Raw genomic sequence first — 17,159 nt, forward strand, 5'->3', positions numbered from 1 at the left:
TCTCTAAGGCGCTCTATGGACTTAAGCAAGCCCCAAGAGCATGGTATGAATGCCTTAGAGATTTCTTAATTGCTAATGCTTTCAAGGTTGGGAAAGCCGATCCAACTCTTTTCACTAAGACATGTGATGGTGATTTGTTCGTGTGCCAAATTTATGTCGATGACATAATATTTGGTTCTACTAACCAAAAGTCTTGTGAAGAGTTTAGCAGGGTGATGACGCAAAAATTCGAGATGTCGATGATGGGCGAGTTGAACTACTTCCTTGGGTTCCAAGTGAAGCAACTCAAGGACGGCACCTTCATCTCCCAAACGAAGTACACGCAAGATCTGCTAAAGCGGTTTGGGATGAAGGACGCCAAGCCCGCAAAGACTCCGATGGGGACCGACGGACACACCGACCTCAACAAAGGTGGTAAGTCCGTTGATCAAAAAGCATACCGGTCAATGATAGGGTCATTACTTTATTTATGTGCTAGTAGACCGGATATTATGCTTAGCGTATGCATGTGTGCTAGATTTCAATCCGATCCTAAGGAATGTCACTTAGTGGCGGTGAAGCGGATTCTTAGATATTTGGTTGCTACGCCTTGCTTCGGGCTCTGGTATCCAAAGGGGTCTACCTTTGACTTGGTTGGATACTCAGACTCCGACTATGCTGGATGTAAGGTCGATAGGAAGAGTACATCGGGGACGTGCCAATTCTTAGGAAGGTCCCTGGTGTCATGGAACTCTAAGAAACAAACATCCGTTGCCCTATCCACCGCTGAGGCCGAGTATGTTGCCGCAGGACAGTGTTGCGCGCAACTACTTTGGATGAGGCAAACTCTCCGGGACTTTGGCTACAATCTGAGCAAAGTCCCACTCCTATGTGATAATGAGAGTGCTATCCGCATGGCGGAAAATCCTGTCGAGCACAGCCGCACAAAGCACATAGACATCCGGCATCACTTTTTGAGAGACCACCAGCAAAAGGGAGATATCGAAGTGTTTCATGTCAGCACCGAGAACCAGCTAGCCGATATCTTCACTAAACCTCTAGATGAGAAGACCTTTTGCAGGTTGCGTAGTGAGCTAAATGTCTTAGATTCGCGGAACCTGGATTGAATTGTAGCATACATGTATTTATGCTTTTGATCATGTTCCTTTTTGCATTTTGTTGCTTATTGTGGTGCTCAAGTTGTACAAACACTCCCTGGACCTCACAAGTCCGTTGCAAAGTGATGCACATGTTAAGGGGGAGATGTGTTCAACTTGACCCTTTGAGACTAACCATGTGTTTGAGTTTGATGATTTAGTCTCAAAGGAGGCTTGAAAGGGAAAAGGTGGACTTGGACCATGAAAGACTTCCACTGCACTCCGATGAGAGGGTAACTTATTCCAAGTCCATCTCATGAACTCTTATTGCCATTTGCTCTTAATTGAAGATTTTGGTGAGGCAATGGGGTTATAGAGCCAAGATTGATCCCGTTTTGGTGCTTGATGCCAAAGGGGGAGAAAATAAAGGCCAAAGTGATAAAATGGATCAGCTACCACTTGAGAGATTTTGAAAATTTTGGCCTACCACTTGAGAGATTTTGAAAATTTTGAAAATAGTAGAATAGTAGAATAGAGTTTTTGTTTTGTCAAAAGCTTTTGTCTCTTATTGTCTCTATTGTCAAAAGTTGGTTTCTTGTGGGGAGAAGTATTGATTATGGGATTTAGGGGGAGTTTTTGAAATCTTTGATCAATCTCGTTTGGAATGACTCTCTTTATGCCTCAACATGTGTGGTTGACATAGAAATAGAGATTTGAGTTTGATTTGCAAAAACAAACCAAGTGGTGGCAAAGGATGATCCATATATGCCAAAATTGAATCAAAACCAATTTGAGTTTTTATTTGAAGTGATTTTGCACTTGTTCTAGTTGCTTTATGTGGTGTTGGCATAAATCACCAAAAAGGGGGAGATTGAAAGGGAAATGTGCCTTTGGGCCATTTCTAAGTATTTTGGTGATTAAGTGCCAACACAAGTGCTTAAATGTAAATCAATGCCCATGGATGAACAAAGTGCAAATCTTCAACAAAGGTATGTTTCTAAGTCTTAGTACATTGGTTTTGTGTACTAATATATTTGTCTAAGTGTTAGAAACAGAAAGAAGAAGAGAAGAGAAGACTTGGCTGTGTGCAGCCAAGGGGCTGCTTCGGTCTAGGGCACCGGACTGTCCGGTGGTGCATCGGACAGTGTCCGGTGGTGCACCGGACAGTGTCCGGTGCGCCAGGCCGCCTCGGCCGAAGAGGCCGCTCTCGGGTTTTTCTCCGGCGACTTCGGCTAAAATTCACCGGACAGTCCGGTGTGCACCGGACTGTCCGGTGAGCCAACGGTCGGCCGGGCCAACGGTCGGCCGCGTGATCGGCGCGCGACACGTGGCCGAGCCAACGGTCGGAGGGAAGCACCGGACTGTCCGGTGTGCACCGGACTGTCCGGTGCGCCAGATCTGCAACGGTCGGCAACGGTCGGCTTCGCCAATTAAGGAAAGGAATCGGGCACCGGACACTGTCCGGTGTGCACCGGACTGTCCGGTGCGCCCGACGACAGAAGGCAAGAATAGCCTTCCAGATGTGCTCTCAACGGCTCCTAGCTGCCTTGGGGCTATAAAAGGGACCCCTAGGCGCATGGAGGAGAAAACCAAGCATTCCTACAACCTTTCTAAGCACCAAGACATTGATCTAGCGCATTCGATTCATTGTGATAGCATATAGAGCTCTTGTGGAGTTGTGTACTCTTTGAGTTGTGTTGCGAGCTCTTATTGCTGCTTGTGTGCGTGTTGCTCTGATCTTTTGAAGTCTTGTGTGCGTCGCTCATTCCCTCCCTTGCTCCGTGATTCTCTGTGAACATCTTTTGTAAGGGCGAGAGGCTCCAAGTTGTGGAGATTCCTCGCAAACGGGATTGAGAAAAGAAAAGCAAGAACACCGTGGTATTCAAGTTGATCATTGGATCACTTGAGAGGAGTTGAGTGCAACTCTCGTCCGTTGGGACGCCACAACGTGGAGTAGTCAAGTTTTGTACTTGGCCGAACCACGGGATAACCACCGTGTCATCTCTGTGATTGATTTCTTGTGGTTATTGTGTTTTGACTCCTCTCTAGCCACTTGGCCATAATTGTGCTAACACTTAACAAGTTTTTGTGGCTTAAGTTTTGAAGTTTTACAGGATCACCTATTCACCCCCCCTCTAGGTGCTCTCACCTATGGCAATCCGCCGTTCACTTTAACAACTACTTTTCATTTGAAAACGAGTCAGAGCTGATAAAAAATGAAGCGCAGATGGTCCATCGACCTTGAATAGGAACACCTCGAGCTCTGGCACACCTGACTTTTATACATGTGGACGGTCCGACACCTAGACACGGACGACCCGCAACATGAGAACTTATACCATCCATAACCTAGGCACGAATAGTCCACAACACAACACCTAGAAACCACAAGTCCTTGCACAGATTCAATCAAGCCAGTTGCGGACGGTCAGTGCCCCTCGGCCAAACGATTCGCACAATGCGTTAGGGACTTAACCAAATCGAGGCCCTTATTGTCCAATACTATCGGACAGTCCGGTCGCTAGGCCAGAATAGTCCACAGTTTAGAATTTAAAGACCACACTAAAACACACCCATTCTACCCATTTCTCTATTAACCCTATAGATGGTACGACCTTCTGGCCCGGACGGTCCGTAATACATAATTTCACTCTTTTTCAAAAAATCGCTTTTGAAAAGATTTTCTCACGTGATACAGAAGCGCTATTAGCCCTCATGCACATGCATCAACTATATGCTCTATGATGCTATAAAAGTCACCTAAAGGGGGTGAATAGGCGAAACTTAAAATTTATAACTTAAAACACAAACTTCAACCCTTGTTAGGCATTAGAATGAAGATAAGAACAATCAGAGTGAGGAAGAGAGAGTTTTTCTTGCAAAAGTTGCTCAAATGATAGCAAAAATACTTTGTGAGCAACTCAATTGATATAGAATCAAGCACAAGCAAGAGAACTAAGAGAGAGGGGACATGAAAAACAAATCACAATAAGAAATCAACACAAAGAACACTGGCTTTTTGTTTCCCATGGTTCGACCCAAAAGACCTACGCCCCAATTGAGGAGTCCATTAAGTACGAGTCTTTTTTAACTCTTTCCCTCTCTCAAATTGTCACTTAGACCGGATGAGTTTTCTTCTCTTTTCAAAGGCCACCAAGTCCCCGCAAGGACCTCCACATAAAGATTGGAGTCTCTTGCTAGCTCTTTACAATTTAGAATGAGAATAAAGGTGAGAAATAAACTCAAGAACATAAGAATCAAATGCAACAAGCTAAAATGAATCACCCCACAAGGCACTCTAAGATTTCTAGTTCAATCACGTTGAATGTGGCACTTGGGAGGAGTTGAATGTGTTGGATATGTTGCAAGAAATTAATGAGAGTTTGGTGAAGCTCTTGTGTGTCTTGAATGCTAATTGAGGGGTATTTATAGCCCCAACCACCAAATATGGCCGTTGAAAAAGTTGACCAAAACTGCACTGTCGGGTGGTGCACTGGACCCCCTAAAGTACTGGTCAGGTGCACCACCAGACCCTCTAACGTCTGACTTGTTGGTGACCGTCTAATCTATCATGTTGAACAGTAACTGGTCCTATGTGCCAACTGAAAGGGAATTAGGCTTACACCTAGTTCCTATATAATTTTGGTGGTTGAATTGCCCAACACAAATATTGGACTAACTAGTTTGCTCTAGTGAATAAGTTATACAGGTGCAAAATGTTCACACTTAGCCAATAAAAAGACCAAGTGTTGGGTTCAACACAAGAGCAAAGGAGCAACAGAAGGCTCCTCTGGTCTGGCGCACCGGACTGTCCGGTGTGCCACCGGACATGTCCGGTGCACCAGGGGACTCCAACTCCGAACTGCTCGCCTTCGGGAATTTCCGGAGACCACTCCGCTATAATTCACCGGACTGTCCGGTGCACACCGGACATGTCCGGTGCTCCAAGGAAGGGCGGCCTCCGGAACTCGCCAGCCTCGGGTTTTCACTTCAGCTGCTCCGCTAAAATTCACCGGACTGTCCGGTGCATCCTCGGAGCAACGGCTACTTCACGCCAACGGCTACCTGCGACGGCATTTAATGCGCGCGCAGCGCGCAGAAGTCAGAATCGCCCATGCCGGCGCACCGGACAGTGAACAGTGCATGTCCGGTGCGCCACCGGACATCAAGGCGGGCCCAGAAGTCAGAACTCCAACAGTCAATTTCCAACGGCACTGATGACGTGGCGGGGGCACCGGACATGTCCGGTGTGCACCGGACTGTCCGGTGCGCCATCGAACAGACGGCCTCCACCAACGGTCAAGTTGGTGGTTGGGGCTATAAATACCCCAACCACCCCACCATTCATTGCATCCAAGTTTTCACCTTCCAACCACCTTACAAGAGCTAGCTTTCATTGCAAGGCACACCAAAAGAGATCAAATCCTCTCCCAACTTCATTCAAAGCCCTAGTGACTAGAGAGAGTGATTTGTAGTGTTCATTTGAGCTCTTGCGCTTGGATCGCTTCTTTTCTTTCGCATTCTTTCTTGTGATCAAACACTCACTTGTAATTGAGGCAAGAGACACCAATTGTGTGGTGGTCCTTGCGGGGAGTTTGATTCCCAAGTGATTTGAGAAGAGAAGCTCACTCGGTCCGTGGGACCGTTTGAGAGAGGGAAGGGTTGAAAGAGACCCGGCCTTTGTGGCCTCCTCAACGGGGAGTAGGTTTGAGAGAACCGAACCTCGGTAAAACAAATCCGCGTGTCTTACCTCATTATTCGCTTGCGATTTGTTTTGCGCCCTCTCTCGCGGACTCGATTATATTTCTAACGCTAACCCGGCTTGTAGTTGTGATTGTTTTTGAGAATTTCAGTTTCGCCCTATTCACCCCCCCTCTAGGCGACTTTCACCAACGAACCCTCCACATTGCCACACCGGATCTAATCGTTGAGATTTGTAGAGAGTCGTTGAATCTTGACTGTTTGGTGTGCCATCGGACCGGTCTGGAAAGCCAGTCGACTAAAGTCCATTTTACATCCTCTCTGCGTAAGCGGTCCGATGTGGCATCGAACCGGCCCGGTCTGCTAGCAGCTCGAGGACAAGTCTAAACCTTCCCTGCATAAGAGGTCTAGTGAGCCACCGGACTGGTCCAGTGCTTTCAGACCTAGACCAATTTTGACAAACTTGTCCAATTCTTCTCCAATTCGATTTGGCTGCACTTGAGGTTGTTCTTATTACTTAGACAAACATATCTAGAGACTATCCAACTAGTCTAAGTCATGAAACTTGGACATTTCGATTTTACTAACTCATATTCCTGTTTTGGCTCAAACTTGCTCCAAAAGAGTAAATGGTCGAATCTAAGCTTACCAACCTCTATAGATGTATCAAATAGGTGATATAGTTGTATACTTTCTTGTTTCTGATGAATGTTGAATGTTTACTGATTGGTGTATGTTTCTTATTGCTCATGTAATGTTTAGAAGTTGATCCTGTAGTTGAGAATCAAGATCTGTTTGGGGAAGATCCTCATGAGTTCTCTGGGCAAGGAAAGTGGATTTCTCCCCTACATATTCTTTTGAACCCAATCACATGACATGATAACTAAGTTTATGTTATGCATAATTTTGGTGGGTATCCTATTAGAAGCACTTAACCTTTCCAACCAAATCCTTATTAACCTGGGTTTTGCTTTTTAATCAAGTAGCTATGCTATTGCTATAACTTAGTGTCATGCTGGTTCTCTTTTAAAGCTGATCATGTTCCTAAGTTTATGTTATGTTGTTAGTTATAACAAGATCATACATGTTAATTGGAACATAGAGAACCACCTAGGAAAACATTGCAACCATGAGTGTTAGTATGGCTCTGACTTTGGCGGTTAACGTAATGTGCTTAGTGCTTAGCAACATTTCCTAAAAGATGGGAAAGAGGGGGCATTGATGGGGGTACTGCTTAGTTGGGGTGGTATGCTTGGTTAAGGTACCTCGCCCTGAGGGTACAACACATTTACTTGAAACCTCAACATGTTGTTTTGTATTAAGTGCATTCTGTTATTGAACAAGGAGAATAGGAAGAAACATAAAACCAACAACAAATTGGTGATTACCTAATGCTAAGGCAAATCATCCAATGGGATCATCCTGTTGATAATGTCATTGGAAGTCTTCATAAAGGGGTAATAACTCATTTATATCTAGCAAACATTTACCAATTTTAGTCAAATATTTCCTCTTTGGAACCTCTTAAGGTAGAAGAAGCCCTAGGTGATCCTGACTAGGATTTGGCTATGCAAGATCTAAATAAATTTGAGAGGAACCAAGTTTGGCCACTAGTAGAAAGATCAAATAGCAATGTCATCAGTACTAAATGGTTTTTTAGAATGAAAAAAAGATGATAATGGAGTTGTGACAAGGAACAAGGTAATATTGGTTGCTCAAGACTTTACTCAAATTGAGGGGTTAGACTTTGAAGAAATGTATGCTCTAGTAGCTAGGCTAGAAGAAATTCGAATGCACTTACCCTATGTTGCCCATCACAACTTTAAGTGAAGAGTGCTTTCCTCAATGGTTCAATCCAACAAGTAGTATATGTTGAGCAACCATCGAGCTTTGAAGATCCTAAATTCCTCGACCATGTCTTAAAACTCCATATGGTGCGCTATGGGCTGAAGCATGCACCAAGAGCATGGTATGGATGCAGTAAGGAATTCTTGCTTAAGCAAGGCTTTGAAATAAGCAAACCCAATTCTACTCTATTTACTCATAAAGTTAATAAGGATATTTTTATCTACCGAATATATGTCGATGACATAATATTTGGTAGTACTACTCATTCATTTTGTGAGGAATTTGGTTGGATAATGACCAAGAGGTTTGAGATATCCATGATGGATGGATTAAAGTTGTTTCTCGTATTTCTGAAAGGGAAATGGACTTAAACATTTCCTATAATTGTTTTTGGTGTTTGACGTCCATCACAAACCACGTGGACTAATTAGTTTGCCTAGTTGATCATTTCACAGGTGCATAAGTTCATCTACAACTATTCTAAGTCGACTGTCCGGAATACCGTAGATTATTCCGGACAGGAGAAGCTTTTTGGAAAAACACCTATGCACGGACCGTCCGGCCCCTTGCGGCGGACCGTCCGCGACACCAGGGTGCGCCTCGGACAGGAACACTGCAAAAACACAAACTAACACTATGGATCGTCCGATGGAGAAGAAGGCACCGTCCAAGACCAAGCGCGAACCGTCCGACCTCAGGTGCGGACCGTCCGGTCGTTAAAAAAACCAAAAACCCCGAAGGTGATGGGTTCGGTAAAATGCTTTTTTAGCGTCCTCGCGGACCATCCGGGGTGCACGACCGGACCGTCCGCGACTACTTTATCTGACATCCGACGACACATTAAATGCGCTATAGCCGTTGATATAGCAGCTACTGTCGACCGTTGCGATTTTAGCCGTTGGTGTGCAGGGGCGGACCGTCCGGTCCAGGAGCACGGACCGTCCGCGGTCAATAGAATTGGAGCAACGACTAAGAAGTGGTTGGAGGCTATAAATACGACCCCAACCACCTCTATTTACCACAACCAAGCACTCTACTCATTCACACTCAATACAAGGGCTAGCAATCCATTCCAAGATATATTCAAAGCTTCCAATAACTCTAAGTCTCTACTACTTATTAAGGCAGTAAGGGGTAGGCTGTCATTCCGTGTTCTTCCATTCTCATTCCATGTTCTGCCTTGCCTTTCCGATTCCCCCCTCCCCGCACAGTCCATTCTCACCATTCCCTGTTCTGCCTTTCCGATCCCCCCCTCGCACAGTTCATTCTCATGTTCGGTCACCATTCCCTGTTTCTTTTCTCATTCTCCCCTCCCCACAAAGTCCATTCCCATTCCCACGCCTAGCTAAAATTAAATTAAAAAACAGGCCCAAGGAGATTCGAACCCGCGACCCCTCAAGCAAATGTGCTTGTAGCTACCACTACACCACATATGTGTTTATATCTACATCTATTATAGAAAAAACATATACTACATCTCTCCTGAAGCCCACCTGCTACCCTTGCACAATGTGTAGTAGTAGATAAGTATCACCGAGATTATTAATTTATATTTTTGGATTGAGGGAGTAGTATTTAAAGAAGAGCCTTGCATGCAATTTCTTTTGTTTGAATAATGTTTTCAACTTAAATTCCTTTTTTTTTCTTGTGTGACATTTATTTTCTGTAATATTTTTCCATGGATCTGACTTATGAGTCATTTTCATAAACCAATGCCAAAGATGAATCCATGTTTCTTACTTGGAAACCCCGAACAAACACCACTAGTGAAAGGGAATTAGGCTTACACCTTTTTCCTAATTGATTTTGGTGGTTGAATTGCCCAACACAAATAATTGGACTAACTAGTTTGCTCTAGTCTATAAGTTTTACAGGTGCCAAAGGTTCATAATAAGCCAATAAAATGACCAAGAAAGGGTTCAAACAAAGAGAGCAGAAGACAACCCAAAGGCACCCTGGTCTGGCGCACCGGACAATGTCTGGTGCACCAGGGAACTCGAAGCTGAACTTGCCACCTTCGGGAAAATGGGAGGCCGCTCCGCTATAATTCACCGGAATATCCAGTGAAGCACCGGACAGTGTCCGGTGTCACACCGGACAGTGTCCGGTGTCACACCGGACTGTTCGGTGTGCCAGCGGAGCAACGGCTACTTCACGCCAACGGTCGACTGCAAACGCATTCAATGCGCTACAGTGCACGCCAGAGTCAGAGCAGTGCCAGACAGCGCACCAGACAGTCTATAGGACTTGTCCGGTGCACCACCGGACAACCCAGAGGCCCCACCAGTCAGAGCTCCAATGGTCAGAATCCAACGGCCGGCTGACGTGGCTGGCGCACCGGATAGTGTCTGGTGGTGCACCGGACTGTCTGGTGCGCCATGCGACAGCAGCCTTCCAACGACCACTTTTGGTGGTTGGGGCTATAAATACCCCAACCACCCCACATTCAATGTATCCAAGTTTTCCACCTTCAACACATTACAAGAGCTATACCATTCAATTCTAGACACAACCAAAGAGATCAAATCCTCTTCCAAGTCCGGAATCACTCCAAATCAAATAGTGACTAGAGAGAGCGACATTTGTGTTCATTTGAGCTCTTGCACTTGGATTGCTTCTTTTCTTTCTCATTCTTTCTTTTGATCAAACTCAATTGTAACCGAGGCAAGAGACACCAATTGTGTGGTGGTCCTTGCGGAAACTTTGTGTTCCGCTTGATTGAGAAGAGAAGCTCACTTGGTCTAAGTGACCGTTTGAGAGAGGGAAAGGGTTGAAAGAGACCCGGTCTTTGTGACCACCTCAACGGGGAGTAGGTTTTCAAGAACCAAACCTCGGTAAAACAAATCCTTGTGTCACACTCTTTACTTGCTTGCTATTTGTTTTACGCCCTCTCTCTCGGACTCGTTTATATTTCTAACGCTAACCCGGCTTGTATTTGTGCTTAAGTTTATTGTGGCGGAACTGCCTGAATTATTCCAACTTAAGTGCCTAAGTCCCGCCTCAGAGGCTAGACCACACTTAAATGGGAATAACCCGTCAATCCCTCGGATCTAGTCCGACACGGCCACTGACAGGATCAAGTACCACAATCTCACTCGATGGTGAGTCACAGAGCAAATACAATAAAGCATAAAACCATGCATGAAAGAGTATTAAATTATTACATCATCATAGAAGTTTTGCAAAAGTAGTCGTCATTGTTCGAAGTGCAGCGGAATCAAACTAACGGTAATTAAACAGAGAGATGGGGAAGCCTGTCCCATCACTCCTCATGCTCCTCCTCAGCCGAGGTAGGGTCCCACTCGACAGTCCAACCCGGTGGCAAGATGGACGGCCAAGTCACTCCAGCAACCATGTCCTCCAGAGAACCTGTAAAATTATGTCACAAGCAAGGCTGAGTATACTAATACTCAGCTAGACTTACCCGGTGTGAGGAGTCTACTCCTCTACCTCTAGACATGCAGCTGTTTGGCTGTGGGGTTTGGTTGCCAAAAGCACTAGCTGAGTTTCTAAGTCAAGTTTTAACTTTGTCAATTTAAGTGTGACTCTCTTAAGGCTAAAAGTGTACTATCTACTCATACATAGTAGCAAGCATTATTAGCAATCAACATCTTATATCAACTCATCATATTTCCACTTGTTACTCAATGCAGTACAATGGATCAAGCAGTCTCATTAGCTGCGAGAAGCAGACGATTCAAATCGAGTTTTTATCCTTGCAAGGTAAACCTAAACACACGACATGTAGGGGCACTCCATCCCCACACACATCAACCGTCCCCATCGATTCCCTGGCAACTGATCAGGGCTCACCGCCTTGGCGTACAATGCCTCACTGACCCCGACTGCCGTCGTGCAGTGACCGCACTTGTACCCACCATAACCGGAATGGGAGACCATGTCTCAAGTCGCGTGAGGGGTAAAGTCTGCGGGCAGGTTCACTCAGGTACTAGGCTTACCGATTTACCATATTTCTCGGTATGTGTTTAGTACGTTCAAACGCTTGACACATGTATCCGCACGTTAATCCTTATTCCATTTTCCCATCTCGTAGACAACCAATCCCCATGGATTGTTGTCTACCACTAGTATCATAATAGTATGAAGGTGGGTACAACCAAATCCTGATCTCGCGCGAGTGCTAGAAAAATCACTCGTCTTCTACCGAGATCCTAATTAAATAAAGCAACTACTCGACCTATCATACTAGTATTCATCTCAAAAGGATTCCTGAGATCATGCAACTAGGGTTTCAAACAATTCCTACACCTAAGTGCACAATCAATCCTACAATCATCAAGTGAAGTAAAATAGCATAAATAACAAGTTATGCATAAACCGGGGCTTGCCTTCCAAAGCAGTGGCAGGCAGGTCCTCAGGTGCAGGCTCTGGTGCTGGATCTGGGGCTACCTCCTGAGCAGCTCCTTGCTCCGGCACGAGGACGTACTCTCCGTCAGCAAGGTTACAGTCTATCGAATGCAATGAACATGTATGTCATGATTATGCAGGATTTAATAACATTATGCTAAAAAGAAACTAAGTCAAGAAGTAACTTAGGGTTTCTCGGTCATGCAGGGGTTTTTAGTGGTTTATGCTTATCACTTTTAGGTTTAAGTTTTTATTTAGGGTAAACATAGAGAATTGGTATTGCATTTATATATTTCAGTGGACAATTTACAAGGGTTTTAGGATGACACTAATTTCCATTATTCATTTTCCTTTCTTTAATTTCTATTTATGAATTCTAGTGGGGGTTTGAACTACAACAGTAGGTTAATCTTCTCCAAAAATTCTGTAAAAATTACAGTGGGTTGCCATTGGTTACTATAGTCCCTTCTAGGAAGTTGAGGTTCAAAATAAAAAGGCTATGCTTAAGACAAAAATAATAAAAGTTGGGTAAATGGGCCACTTTGTACTACAACTCTTAATTAGAGGTGGGGTCTGCCTTAAAGGTTATTTTTGTTGGCATCTAACAGTAATAATAGGCTTCTGTGCCAAAACCCACAGAAAGCTAAGGGGTGGTTATTTAGTTATGATTTTCTAAAGTTTAATGTCAAAAAGGCACTTTCTACTACATTGTTATTTGAAAAATGTCAAACAGCAGATTTCATATTTTTCCTAGGTTCTTAATAACAAAACATTAACTATCCCAAGGGTGGGGGTGTTTTCACCTTGGGGTTATTTTTGTAGGGTTTTTCTAAGTTTTCCTTGTTTTATTCAAATAAAAGGTATCCCACTTATTTTATACTAAACCAGTGTATGATAGATTTTTCCAGAGAACTACATTGAATAAGTACCCTAACAAAAATAAGGGTGCCCTCTAGTTCATTATTTAAATCACCTTTTCTATTTTTCTTAATCTTAAGAATATTATAGAATAAGGGGTAAAAACTAACTTAATGGAGTGAACAGAGTGGTTTAACATTTTTAAACAGGTCAGTAGGTAGATATAAACTTCTCCAAATTTTTCCAACCCTAGTCAAATGGTACAACTATTTTTCTTTCTATTATTGAGCTTATGGCCAAAACAATAATTAAATTAGAACCCTAAAGTTTTCTGTAGTTCATAGGTGCTTTTATATTTTTCTCAAGTAGTTTACATTATTTCAAGTCTGGCAAAATTGGTTTGACCAAATTTGGATGAACTAAACAGAAGTTATGAGTTTTTAAAGTTTCTGTTCAAATTAAAAACAGATTTAATAAGAGTTTCCTGGAAAAACAGTTTACACCGAGGTCCCTGGGTTAAAGCTAAATCAACTCACTCAGATCTATCCCTGTGCCACTATTCCCCTGAGTCTCTGACAGTTCAAAAAGCCCCCCTGACCTTCTCTTCCTCTCACCCGCGGTCCTTCCCCGAATGTAAACAGTACCCGCGGGAAAGAAAAGGGCGGCGCGGCTTACCGGCGGCGAGATAGGTCCGGCGAAGGGCAGGGTTGGCTCGGGGAGGCTCTGGCGGTCACAGCGAGGTGCGGCTTGACGGCGGGGATGGCCGAAATCGCTCGATCCACGCGCGCAGGCGGGTGTTCTCGTCAGCAGCGAGTGTACCAGCCAAACCACGGCGATCTGGTTCGATCCAAGGGCACGGTGAGCTTCACGGGGTAACGTAGAGACCGTGTGCACAAGGAATCGAAAAAAGGTTGAGTGGATTACCCGGTCCATGTACTCCGGCGGGGTTGAGAACTCCGGCGACCGTGGACTGGCCTCTCCGGCGAAGCAGGCTTCGATTCCTCGCTCGGGGAGCTTCACCGAGGTGTGCTTACTCGTCTCAGAGGGTTGGATGGGGCTGGGGAAAGCTGGACTGGCCGGTCTACGGCGGTAGTGGCTCGGGTGGCCGCGGACACGCCGCGCACGGGCAAACGGCGGTGAACTGAGCTCCGGTGAGGTTTGAGCGTGCGCGGAAGAGTGTAGCCGACGCCTGGGTGGGCTTTATAGGCGTGGGCGCGGGACAGGGCGCCGGCTGGCCGTTGGCGCGACGCGGGGCGCGCGCGGGCGTGCTCTGGCGCACACAGAGCGCGTTGAACACGTGGAGCTTTCATTCTGCCCGTGTTCCACAGCTCACCCAAGTCGCAAACGTGCGAATCTTGGCAAAAATCCGGCGCGATTCTTTTCCTGGCACCTAGGGCTGTCTCTCATCCGTGAGCTGCCATGGCAGATATGGCCTAGGTAGGGAGATCTCTGGTCGCCAAATCGGGTGTGTCACACTGCCCACTTCGCGACAAAAACCATGCCAAGGCATGTCAAACGTCCAAGTCTCAGGCTCAGCTTTTTCCAGTGGGTGCCTTGGGTGGTATGCCACATTTTTGGTATAGGACATAGGTGGATTTGGTGCCAGCTTCGAGGTGAACACGACTGATCTTTAGTGTAGGTGTAGTTTTTAACTTAGAGAGAAATAGAGAGCTCTAGCTCTCTCTCCACTTGGAGATTTGATTTGGGGTTTCTTTAGGGGTCTTTTTGCAATATTTCCTTCCCCTAATTGCTGGTTATAAGGTTACTTAAGGTTTGGGTAAAGATTACTCATGTTTTGCCCACTTGCTCACTCTCTTTCCCCTCTTATCCAGGGTGACAGTTGCACACAATTAGGGTAATGCCTTTGGTCATTCACAAATCTTGGTTAAAACCTAGTTTCCAAAGCCCTTATACCTTTGCTCCTTAAGTTCTTCCACATGTGATCATAGTCTTTAGTGCCAAGGTGTGCTCTTGCCATGGTAACACCTGGGGTGTTACAGCCCTCCCCCCTTAAAGGAATCTCGTCCCGAGATTTTAGGTAGAGTCCCTTGGAGGGTGCTTGAAGGTGTGTTGGTGCTATTCTTTCTTTATACTCAAGTTTCTCTCGTTCACTGCTCTTCGAATGTCATTCTCTTTGCAACTTCAGAAGGAAGCCCTTTTTAAGTCAAATCCACAACTTAGACTATCCTTGTTATCTAAGTTTTTCTTATAATTGAATTCAAAGGGCAGGTGGGGGTGGGGTTTTGGGGTTACGTACCGACTCCTTTGGGCAGAAAGTCGGGGAAGCGAGAGCGTAGAAAATCCTCAGTCTCCCATGTAGCTTCTTCTGCTGAATGGTGACTCCACTGAACCTTATACATTCTGACCGACCTTGCCCGAGTTGATCTCTCCTTTTGATCCAATACCTTGACGGGGTACTCTTGGTAGGACAAGTCTGGTTCTATCTCAATATCTGGTTCTGGTAGCACTTCAGTGGGTAGACGAACACATTTCCGAAGCTGAGATACATGGAACACGTTGTGAACTGCTGACATGTGAGGTGGCAACTCCAATTGATAGGCTACAGGTCCACAACTTGCTTTGATCTCATAGGGTCCAATGTAGCGGGGAGCTAACTTGCCCTTGATCCCGAATCTCTGGGCACCCTTGGTGGGTGATACCTTAAGATAAACAAGATCTCCCACCTCAAACTGTAGAGGCTTCCACCTCTTGTCATGATAGCTCTTTTGCCTGGCCTCAGCAGCTTCTAGGTTCTTCTTGATGATCCTGACCTTTGCCTCTGCTTCAAGTACCAAATCTGGTCCAAAAATTTCCCTCTCTCCTGCTTGAGACCAATTCAGTGGGGTTCTGCATCTTCTCCCATATAAAGCTTCAAAAGGTGCCATTTTTAGACTGGACTGAAAGCTGTTATTATAAGAAAACTCTGCCAAGGAAAGACACTTGTCCCAATCTTTTCCGTAGTGTAGTGCACATGCCCTTAACATATCTTCCAAAATCTGATTCACCCTTTCTGTCTGGCCATCTGTTTGGGGATGGTATGCTGAGCTTCGGATTACTTGGGTCCCAAGTGATTCTTGCAGCTTCTCCCAAAAGCGTGCCACAAACAGTGCTCCTCTGTCAGATATAATGGTCTTTGGAATACCATGCAATCGCACTATTTGATCAACATAAATTTCTGCATACTTCTCTGTCTTGTGGGTGGTGTGCACTGGCAAGAAGTGAGCGGTCTTGGTCAACCTGTCCACAATAACCCAAATGGAATCATGGTGCCTGGAGGTATTGGGCAATCCTACGATAAAATCCATGCAAATGTCCTCCCATTTCCAAGATGGTATGGGAAGGGGTTGCAAAGGGCCTGCTGCCTTCAAGTGACTAGCTTTGATTCTCTGGCAAGTGTCACACTCAGATGTGTACTTGGCAATTTCCCTCTTCATCTTGGTCCACCAATATAAAGATTTGAGATCATGGTACATCTTGTTGCTACCAGGGTGCATGGAGAATTTGGAAAGGTGAGCTTCATCCAATATCTTCTTTCTGAGCTCAGGGTCCTTGGGAACAACCAATCGATCTCCAAACCATAAGATTCCCTTGCTGTCCTGTCGGAAACATTTGTATTTTTCTGCCTTTTGCTTGATCATTTCCTTAATCATTTGAACACCCTTATCCTCAATCTGTGCCCTCACTATTTGCTCTTGCAATGTGGGTTCCACCGAGATATAACTTAAGTCACCTGGAGAAACAACTTCCAGGTTCAGCTTGCACAACTCATCGCACAGGGTGGTAACTCTTGCATCCATGCTCATACAATTGCACTGGGCCTTTCTGCTCAAGGCATCTGCCACAACATTGGCTTTGCCAGGATGGTAATGCACTTCCAAATCATAGTCCTTGATTAACTCCAACCATCTCCTTTGCCTCATGTTCAGATCTGCCTGAGTGAAGATGTATTTGAGACTCTTGTGATCAGTGTAGATGTTACAGTGAGCTCCCATCAAGTAGTGTCTCCATATCTTAAGAGCATGAACCACAACTGCCAATTCCAGATCATGTGTAGGGTAGTTCTGCTCATGGGGTCTGAGTGCTCGGGAAGCATAAGCAATGACTTTGTTCTCTTGCATCAAGACACACCCCAATCCTGTACCAGAAGCATCACAATAAACTTCAAATGGCTTGGTGTTGTCAGGTTGAGCCAGCACTGGGGCTGTGGTCAAATGTTGCCTCAAAGTATGGAAGGCATCTTCACACTTTTGGCTCCAATCATACTTGACTCCTTTCTTCAACAGTTCAGTCATTGGTTTGGCAATCCTG

The sequence above is a fragment of the Zea mays genome, chromosome 1 (assembly GCF_902167145.1).
Source record: "Zea mays cultivar B73 chromosome 1, Zm-B73-REFERENCE-NAM-5.0, whole genome shotgun sequence".
Taxonomy (NCBI): Eukaryota; Viridiplantae; Streptophyta; class Magnoliopsida; order Poales; family Poaceae; genus Zea; species Zea mays.